The following is a 10,742-nucleotide window of genomic DNA, read 5'->3' as shown; positions in this document are numbered from 1 at the left end:
TTTTCCTTCTGTTAACAAAAGCAGTCATAAAAGCAGGCTGCTTCTCCTATTCTGTCTTCCCCACATCGCACTTAATTTCTTCTGATTATGATAAGAAATTGTGTTACTGTCTTCCAGTTCCAGGTAAGTCATGAAGTGCTTTCAAAGGAAGCTCGAGGGTCTGAACATGGTTTTTGCAACTGTCGCTGTATCTATTCAATTATGGTGTAAAAATGGGATACTTCAAAGATTCTGTTTTCCAAAATTTTAAAAAGTCACCTAAATTCCAGATCAGTGTTAGCAGACAGACAAGATTGTTCCATTTAATGTGTTTTTACACTGTTTTGTTCTAATCAGTTGGTTTTTGCCTGGCTTGAAGCGCCAAGCCTGCGTCGGGCCGGCAGTGTTCTGGCTGTTCCGCAGACCAGCAGTGCCGCGATGTTGGCAGGGCGCTGACGGGGTAACACGCTTCCCAGGCTCAGCGTGATCGCTGTGGTAGATCATACATTGCAGTATGGTTTCTGACGTGATTTTCACAGCTGGTAACCGAACTCTTACATGCCGATACATGAATTGTGTAAATGACATGGGTGGCAAAGCATTTTTAGTGCTGCTTCCTAGTGAAGTATGTGTGTGTCGGGGGCTGGAATGAGCAAGTTGAAAAGAAGATACTGACGTTTTTCATAGAGGCTTTTCTATTAAACCTCTTGTGTAAATGTCCCTCACGCTCAGGACCCTTCTGCTTGTTTGGAAACCTCTTTGGGTCACCTACACAATTCTTATTTAGGTCTGCTGTATTTAGCCACGTGATTTCTCTGGAGGGTAAGGCTGTCATGTTCACATCATGTGCTTGACTAAGTCTTTTCTCTGTGCTTTGCTATTTTTAAAAGAATGCGGGACATTAGTCTGTGCTCACTAATTGCTTTCACCATCAATAGGTGTCGTAAGATTAAAGCTAAAAATAGTTAACAAAAGAATGACCAGGATGGCAAGGCGGATGCTTGCCGGCTCCGCGGTGTGGGCGTTGTCAGCCTTTGTGCCTTCCCTGTAACGCTGAGCAGGTTGCCCAGCTTGTGGCATGGACTGTTGTTCTTCAACAGCTAGAGGCTGCTCGCTGTCGTTCTTCTGATATTTGAAAGTGTTTGGGTTCCATTTTCATCATTTGTCTGACTAAATTCACTAAGCACTGTCGTAGTCTGGAAAGGGAACGTACATAAGGTACCTGAAATGTTCACTAGTGGCTATTTGGAAGCGTTCGGATGCTTTTAATTTGGTGTTAGGGCAGTGCTGGGAGGACCAGTGCTGCCCGACTGTGGCACAAGCAGTAGCGTAGCAGCAGGGCTGGGCCTGAGGCTAAACACCCCCAGGCTGCTCAGTGTCGGGTTTTGGATGTGCTTTGCAGCCTGTCTTGAAAATTCAGCACAAAGAAGTTTGAGGTGAAGGACCTTCAGAGTATCTGTGCCATGTACAGTCTGAACTAATGGAGTAGTTTGGTCTTACACGTCCAACCTCTAGGGAAAGCGCTGGTTTCTTTACAAAAGAGTTTTCAAATCCCTGTTTGGGTAGTATTTTGCAGCGGGCTGACATTTTGTTAGTGAGCTGGGTGTCTGCTAGCTTGTTTTCACACCAGGCATCCTCCTTCTGTTGCTGGTAAGCCTGTCTGCGAGCAGTAAGGGTGGCAATGCATGTTCCCTTCGTGGAACCAGGGCACTTGTTACTAAGGATAAGCTGGGGAACCAAAATCCTCTTGCAAAAGGCTGGCAGTGAAGCCAGCACCAGTTTTATAACAGAAGTTACATCATTGACTCTAATGAGGCTAGTGTGCTCTCCGAAGGATATATTCAGATGTCTTTGTTGCTTAGCAGCGTGAGCCCCGCTGGCGATGGATTCGTGCGCCCAAATCCTGCAGGTGCCTTTGAAAACCTCCCTCAAATTCTCACATAGGTGAAAAGCCGTTAGTAGAGGCCTACTGAATTCGTGGGGTTAGCTCCAGCAGACGTCTCCTTGCTTTCCGATGTGTCGCGTTTGCTTCCAGGAGTGGCACAGAGGTGTGGTGTGCAGGCAGTGACCGGCCACAGTACGTGGCTTCTGTGGCATGGCCAGCCAGCGACGGAGCCTCGTCTCCGACAGGATGTTCAGAGCAGACCACAGGATGTTTGGACGGGGAGCTGCAGTTATTCAGGATGTTGAAACACTGAAACCCAACCCACAACACCTACTGAACTTAGGGTACCCGTGGTACCCGTGTCTTCAAACAGCAGCGAGTTAGTGGCGTCATAAATGCTGAAGGGTTGAACATCGTTGCTGCGGGAACTCAACCATCTTCTCAAATTAAAAACAATGCACTCAGGAAGCTGAGGATTGGTTTAGGAAGGGAATATGGATTTTATTTTTTTTTAAAATGTGTCTTCTTATATGAGCATGTTTGGCTGAATGAAAATGGCTTTTGTCTTGAAGCTGATGGTGGTGCTGAGCAGCTTAATCAGCCTTCTGCTAAATCACTGAAAATAAAGCTTGAAGGGACTCTGAGATATTTTTAGCCCATCCTCTGCCTGCAGGCAGGACGAACTCTGCCTGTCATTCCTGACCGTGCTCGTCCAACCTGTTCTAAAAAGCCTCTAACAATGGGGATTTCACAGTCCTCCCAGGCAGTTTATTTCAGTGTTTCACCCTCTGCTTTCTTAGACTCTTTTCTGCTGTCCAAGCGGTATTTTCTTTGCTGTAACTTAAGCCCGTTACTCCTTGTGCAGTCTGCAGTGGGCTCGGAGAAGAGCCCTTACAGGAGCTTTTCTATATCCAGAGAGTGTCACTTTTTCCCTTGCTTTTTTCCCCCCTAGATTTAAACAAACTCGATCCCTTCAGTCTTTCTTCACAGCTACCTCATTTAACAGAGTCAGCGGGGTGTCCCAGAACGACTTCAGACACAATTTTCCCAGCTGATAATGTGACAGAGGGACATGAAAAATTAGTGACAATGCAAAAGGCAGGAGAGGTGGAAGCAGGAGCTGTAATCCTGTGTTTCAGGAGAGAGGGGCAGCAAGCCTGGAGCAGGCAATTCCCCAGAAACCAAGGGAGAGCCAAGAGGGGAACCGCTGTGGAGGAGAAATCGGCCTCTCCTGAGGCATGGCACCATCTTGGAAGGAGGAAAGTCCCTGAGGGACTGGGGAGGAAAGGGAAAGGGAGCGACATGGCCCGGGGAGGGGGCTGCAAGTCACCCAGTCAGGGGGAGTGTGAAAGCGTCAGCCCTAAGGGAAGGCAGAGCTGTGACAAGGCTCCTGGCTGCCTGGTGCCCATCGGGAAACGAGCTGGGACCCACCACCAGGACCCTTCAGAGCACCCTGCCCGGCCGTGGCCTGGGGCCGTGCACCATGCAGCGGGGTGAAGGCACTGCAGCCAGGGCGAGCCTGGAGCTGGGTGCTCAGCACCCACTGGGCAGCCGCTGGGTGCGGCGGTGCCGCTGCGACGAGCTGGGTAACTTCTGTAACACACCTCGGTGAGGGGGTGCGTGCCCGCGGCCGGGTCCCGCTCCAGCTGAAGTGCTGCTCTCCCAGCTCTGCCGTCCCGTGGCACCCCAGCAGAGCTGCCTTTCCTCTCCTCCTTAGCGTTTTTGTTCTGGTTATTGCTTTGGTTTATTGTTGTTGTGTGAACGGGGATTTTTGTTTGGTTAGTTTGGGGGTTTTTTTAAACTAATTCTGATTTGCTTTTACTTCTGGGCTTCTTTTTTAGTATTTTAATGCAATCTCTCCCCCATCCCCAGTGCTGTGCTTGCTTCCCACAGAGCTCCCGGCGGTGTCTCCAGGACAATCCCCTGCATCCCAGCCGGGATGTCTTGGGGGTCCCACCAGACGCACACTTGCTGCTGTCCGGCAAAAAAGCGCACGCCACACTGCGAATAAATAACTCTTCCCACTCACAACAAGGTCAGTCCTCGGTAGCGTGCGTGGGGCTGAGCCTCCTGCCCTGGTGACTCAGAGCGGGGGAGACGCTGGCACTGGCCCTCGGCTGGCACAGGGCGACACCGGCCAGCGCAGCCGCGTGCCCGGGTGGCCAGCGAGCGCTTTGTCCGTCATTTGTGCCGGGGGGGCGTGGATCTGACCCTTCGCCACAGAAACATGCAGCGGGGTGCTGGAAACGAGCAGTGCCCTGGCCAGGAGCCTGGGCTGACCCACTGGGTGCTGGGTCCAACTTTTCCTCCCTAAACCCTCCGACACCTGGCAGCATCCTCGGGCTCTGCCCCTGGCCAAGCCCTTGTTTATTCGCAGCCGAGGTGGCTGCAGCCTCTGGGCCAGCCCTGCAGCGCAGCCCCGGGGCGGGGGGGTGCCTTTGCCAGCCCGTTTTGCAGCCCCAGCGGGTGACTCTTCCAGCCCCGTCCCGCCAGGCAGGGAGGCAAATGGCAGCGGAGGGCCCCAGGGGCTGCGAAACCGGGGCAGGGCAAAAGGTCCCTTCCCTGCGTGGGCAACGCTGCCTCACCTGCCCGTGACACGGTGGGACGTTCCCCCTCTCTTCCCCCGGGGCCACCGGGACCTCACAGCCCCCGTACTGGGCGCCCAGCTCTTCTGTGACATGGGTGCAGGGCTGAGGCACAGCGTCGGGGCTGCGCAGGTCAACGTGTCTTTCCCCGGAGGTGATGGCTCTGGCTGGAGGCTGCAAAGGTGGAGAGGTAAAACCGCAACTGAAGTACAGGTGAGAGGAAAGAGGTCACAGGGCCAAAGTCTTTGTTAGAAGACATTACCTCTGGCTCATTTCGTCGGTCCCAGGTGAAACCTGGCTATTGGTTGCTCTCTAGAATTGAGGCTAGTTCTCACATTTTTCAATTAAAATCGGGTCTACTAATATGCAAAATGATTTGAGCATCATCCTTTTAAGGCCGAGTATGTTTTACACTCCCATACGGCAGCTGCAGGATGTTGGACAGATGCTGCCCCTGCTCCCCGGCCCCGCAAGCACCCCGGGGGGTTACAGCCCCCCGATGTCTCACACCGGGCTGCTCTGGTGGGGCAGGGTGAGCGTGTGGCACAGCCCTGGCACTGACGGGGTGATGCTGTGTTTGTCCCCTGATGCCTGGTGACATTTTGGTCTTCGGCCCCGCAGCCCCTCGCCGCAGGGCCGGGTGAGTCCCCAGCCGGGCGGCTTCGCGGGGTCTCTTCCCCTGTGGCAGCGTCACGGAGGGAGAAACGCACTGGGGAGGATAGAGCGAGATATTAAAGAGGAAAAAAACGATGGTGGTTTCGAGCGGAGCCCCGCGCTGGGGAGCCACGCACGGCTCTTGCGTGACCTCTTGTGTCGGCGCTGCCGGAGGAGCGGGGCCCGGGCTGCACCGGGTGAGGATGATGCCAGACCCACGGCGTGCGCGTGGCCGGGCTGTCTGCAGCTGTGGGAGGAAGGCTCGGCGTTCACACCCACGGGAATCTCCCATTTACATTTAAGGGATGATTACATGTAAAAATGAAATGCAAATGCGGAGCAGAAACACACCGGCCATGCTCAGGCATGACAGCATGTCCTGTTTATTACGTTCAGGTATTGCTTTAAGGCTCTTGGTTTTTTAGTGGCCTGACTTGCAGTGGACAGCACCGCTGCCAGGCGTGCCATGGGACGGCTGCCTCTTTATTTGTCTCCTGAATAATTTTTATTTTTTTTAAGCAGCTGGCTAAGAGTAATAGAGGGTCTAACAAGTCTCAAAGCTGCTTAAATGTTGACAGGTTTTGTGAAAACCAGGGCTTGATTGAAAAAGAGAACTGGCAACCTCGGATGCCCCTGGAAGTCCTGGAAGAGCTGCCGGATGCGCCCACCGGCAGAGCAGGGTTCCCACCAGCGCAGGGCTATGCCGGGCGAGGGGGATGCCTCGGGGACGGGCTGGTTTATGGTGGGCAGAGTTGGGCAGTCACCACCCCTGTGTGTGGGTCCCTGCCTTCGGGACTTCTCCTGGAGGCACCCGAAGTGATGCAACACCTCGGCTGCCTTGGAGCCTGGGTCTCCAGAGCCAGTGGGGCGTCCCCGCCAGCGAGCAGCACTTGCGACACTGTAAATAAGTGATACCCTGGTATTGATGCCACTAACCCCAAACACGTTCTTTGCACCTCATCAAGATGTGTTTGTTTTGCATCTCCTGGGCTTGGGGAGGAGGATGAGCAGGAGGATCGGTCTTGGGCATTGTGCCTGGGCTGGTGCGGCTTTTGTTGGGCAGTGCCTGAGCGGCTCGGTGCTGGAAGAGGAGCTCCACCAAACCGAGCTGAAATGGAGTGGCCGAAAGCAGCCGTCCATGCCCAGCTCAGTCTGGAACCGGGGATAAAATCTGGCTGCGACAGGAGCTGGCCTCTCCTTGCTCTGCTTCTCATTAGGAAGAGCGGGACCCGTTACCCCGTGCCGGGATGTACTGCCCTGCAGTACCTTGCCTGAGCAGTTTCACGTGGGCTCTTCCTGGAGGTAAGTTTACAAATATGATGCTGGATTTTACATCTTTACCCTGCCTGGTGCGGGCGGGACAGGGAATTTTCAGTCCCTGAGGCGTGGGGCGGCTGGCTGGTGGGAGCGGAGGGGTCCGGGGGGTCTCCCTCCACGTCTCCCCACGGGCGCCCAGCCCAGGCCCGCAGCCTCCAGAGGGCACCCGGCACCGGCGGATTAAAACCGCAATTAAAAGCTGCCTTAATTGAGCTGCTTCGGGGTTATGGTCAGCACCGGCGGCTGCGCCTCGCCGGGCACCGGCGTCCCCCCGTCCGGCAGGGTTTGGGCTGGGGCCCGCGGCGGTGGGCGCAACGAGGCTCCGTGGGGGTTTGGGTTCGCAGCCACACAGTGAGCCCCGCTTTGGGTGCTGCTGCGCAAAGAGGGGACGGTGGCCCCTCGGGTGGGTGCACGGAGGCAGTCACAGCTGTCACCGGTGGGAGCTGCTGTCAACGTGGCTTTGGCGGTTGGGGCAGCGGCGTTTGCCTGTTCAATGCTGCTCTTGCTTTAACACCGGCAGCGCAGTGACCTGACCTGCCCCAGCTGTCCATGGAATGGGTGACACGGGGTGGGGACGTGGGATGGCTTCAGCCCAGGCGTGTGCCGTGGTGGAGCCAGTGTGGCCGGGTGCCCCGGGCCGGCTGGAGCGCCTTGTCTGAAGGCTAAAATCCCGGGGGAGAGGGGATGAGCCAAAGCTGTGATGCCGCAGTGGAAGAGGGCCCGTCCGCCTGCAGCCAGTGGGGCACAAGCAGAGCTGCTCACGCGCGTGGAGGGACCCCCCACCCGTTGTCTGCCTCCTCGGGGTGACGCTCCGTGGCAGAGCCCCCGCTCTGGGCACACGGGGGTCTCTCTCGTGAGCACAGGGGGGTCACCCATCTCATCACGCCCGGACAGCTGGGCTGGTGGGGGTCAGCCCCGCACGGGTTTCTCACGCACCCATACCCTCGGCTCGTTTCGGGAAGCAGACGGCCTGTGCGGTGTCACGACCCTCCGGCGAGGGTGCAGGGGGGGGGTCCCGCTAGTGTGGGCGTGAACCCGGGCAGTGGCGTGTTGACATGACCCCACACACGCGTGGGAAGACGCCGGTGGGGTGGGACAGACACAGAGAGACACACAGACACCCCCCCCATACCCCACCACCTATGTCCTGCAGCAGGTTTGCTTTAAAAGCACACACACACATATGTATAGGTATGCATGCGTGTGTGTGTGTGTATATATGTATATGTGTGTGTATACCTATGTGTATATACATAAACCTATGTTTGTAAATATATAACTAAATATATACATCGGTTTACATATATATATAGACATATATATTGAAAAGTTGTAGCTATCACCATATCTACATTATATTCCTAAACCAGATTATTATTTTATACACTTATGTATTATATTAAAATGCTACTGAATATGCTATATTAATAATAATAATAATAATAATTCTTAAATTTTATATATACATGTGTGTGCTGATGAATACCTAATTCTGTGTGAAAATCTTTTGTCAGCTGTATTGCTGTCCACAAAAACTACAAACATCTCCAAAAGCATGTATTATCTGTGCTATACATGATATCAAATAGAATTATAAACAGCTGCTAAATATACAGCTCATCTGAGAACACGTAACCCAAGCCACATGTGCACTGGGTGCTTATAGTGATCTGATCTTATAGGGGCACTTGGTCCCTGACAAAGTTTGGCTCCCGGGGGCTCGAGGCGTGGGGTTGGGGGGGGTTGCACTGATGAAGGTGCACAGCTCCAGGAAAAAATTTGTTAATACTTTTCCTGTAAGTGTGCTGTTATTTTCTATATAGAAAATCTATTTTCTATATAGAAATGTAAAATGAATTTATTAAAAATACGCTGTTAAATATGTTTTCTAAAGCCATAGTTATTACATTTATAGCTATTTATTGATATCGCTACACATGCGCACACACTCTGTGTGTGCACATATTATAACAAATATACTTGGTGCACTACATATAATGTATATTAAACACAGAACCTTATAGCAATAAAATAGATAATTATAGATATGTAACTATAAACCTGGATTATTAAATTCTGCTAAATATGCTGAATGAAAATATAACTGAATTTATATCTGTATATACACCTGTATGCAGACATATACCTACCCAGAGCTATAGCTACACAGACACATGCACGCACCTATGAAAGCGAGAGTGCCAGCCCGTAAGTGTGTGTATGTGTATTACGACAAACCTATTTTGTGCATAATATACAGCGTCTCTCATAAAAACAGACCTCTATAGCAATAACATCTATTTTTATATATTACAAAGCTACATTAGTGAGTAAATAGTGATAAATACACTATATGAAATATAATTATTACATTTGTATCTATATAGAGATATACAGAGAGAGAGACTGAGCGATACAGGTGTGTGTGCACACACACACACACACACACACGGAGTGTCATGGGGCAGGTGAGCAAGTGTGTTATAGCAAATATGTTTTGTGCATAGTATATAATATAAATATAGCTTAAAACCAGACCTTTTTAATCAATAAAGTGTGTGTGTGTGTGTGCGTGTAAAAATATACCATGCCATATTAATGAAGTAAATGCTGTTAAATATGCTACATGAAAGTAGAATTATTAAATTTATATCTTCCTATGTGGGTATACAGATGCATAGAGGCACACACACGGGCAGGGGAGAGCGAGCGAGGGGGGGGTGTGTATTAGAATGAATATACTTTGTGTCTCATGTAACATAGCTTAAAAACAGACCTTTAGAGTAATAAAATATTTATGTCTTTATAAATAAATATAAAAGCATAAAACTAGCTTCTAAAAATAAAAGCTGCTAAATATGCTATATGAAAATATAATTTAAAAACTTTTATCTAATACTTTTTTTTATATACATGTATGGAAAAAATATATAAATGTTTTAAAATATAGTGCTTATGAGTGTGCATACACACATGCATGCACAGGATGGGGGAGAGACTGAGAGAGCGAGCGAGAGTGTTTCTGTATTACTTATTATTTTGTGCGTAGAATTTACTATATATTTAAACCCAGACCTTTATATATGTCAGTGATAACTATTTTTATATATATTATATAAATTATATATAAATTTATATAAATATATTATATATAAATTAAATTATATAATTATGTAAATATATATAATTATATATTTCTATAAAAATAAAAGAACTTCTGTAAATTCTATTACATACGCTGTATGAAAATAGCATTATTAAATTTCTATATGGATAGACAGACACTGCGAGTGAGGAGTGCGGGCGCTTGTGTCTGCATGTGTATATTATAACTAATACACTTAGAGCACAATATGTACTGTATATTAAAACCAGACCTTTATAGCAATAAAATATATAATTACAGATACATAAATATAAACCTAGATTATGAAATGCTGCTGAATATGCTGTATGGCACTGGAATTGACTTCAGAGCTGTACATACAGCAGCAGATACACAGAGATACGGTGCTATAAACACACACATCTGGCCGAGTGCGCACGCATATCATGTGTGTGATGACAAATCTTGAGCATAATACATAGAATTTATTGTAACAATAAAATCTTTTTTTATATATATTAAAAAGCTGTATTAAGCAGTAAATTCTGATAAATATACTATATGAAATATAATTATTCAATTTATAGCTATATAGACATATACAGAGAGAGCACGAGAGCAAGACAGAACGCAGTAGAGGGGTGTGCGCACACAGCGTGGGGAGGAAGGCAAGCGTGCGTGCATGTGTGTATTACAGCAAATACAGCTTGTGCCTAATATATAACGTCTACAGTAAACCCAGACCTTTGTAGCAATAAAATGTGTGCATGTGCATGTGAGAGAAGATATAAAGCCATATTAATCAAGTAAATGCTACTAAATATGCGCTCTGAAAGTATAATTATTCTATTTATAGCTGTGTATAGCTGTATAGATATACAGATATATAGAGCTACATACGCACATGCAGATTGGGGGGGGTGAGTGCATGCATGCCTGTGCATATTAAAACTGATGTACTCTGTGTCTCCTATATATGAAAAAACAGACCTTTATATTTTACAAAAAATCTACTTATATGTATTTATAAATAAATATTAAAATATAAAACCAGCTTTTAAAAATAAGTTCTGCTAAATATGGTATATAAAATAAAATTTTAAAACTTTTTTCTACATACACTTTTTTAAATATATGTGTGTAAGTATATAAAAATATCTCCATTTATATACTCTCATATATAGCTATATAAAACTAATCTGTGTGTGTGTGTGTA

The sequence above is a fragment of the Gavia stellata genome, chromosome 22, assembly GCF_030936135.1.
Source record: "Gavia stellata isolate bGavSte3 chromosome 22, bGavSte3.hap2, whole genome shotgun sequence".
In the NCBI taxonomy this organism is placed as follows: Eukaryota; Metazoa; Chordata; class Aves; order Gaviiformes; family Gaviidae; genus Gavia; species Gavia stellata.
Note: the sequence above shows the minus strand (reverse complement) of the source record.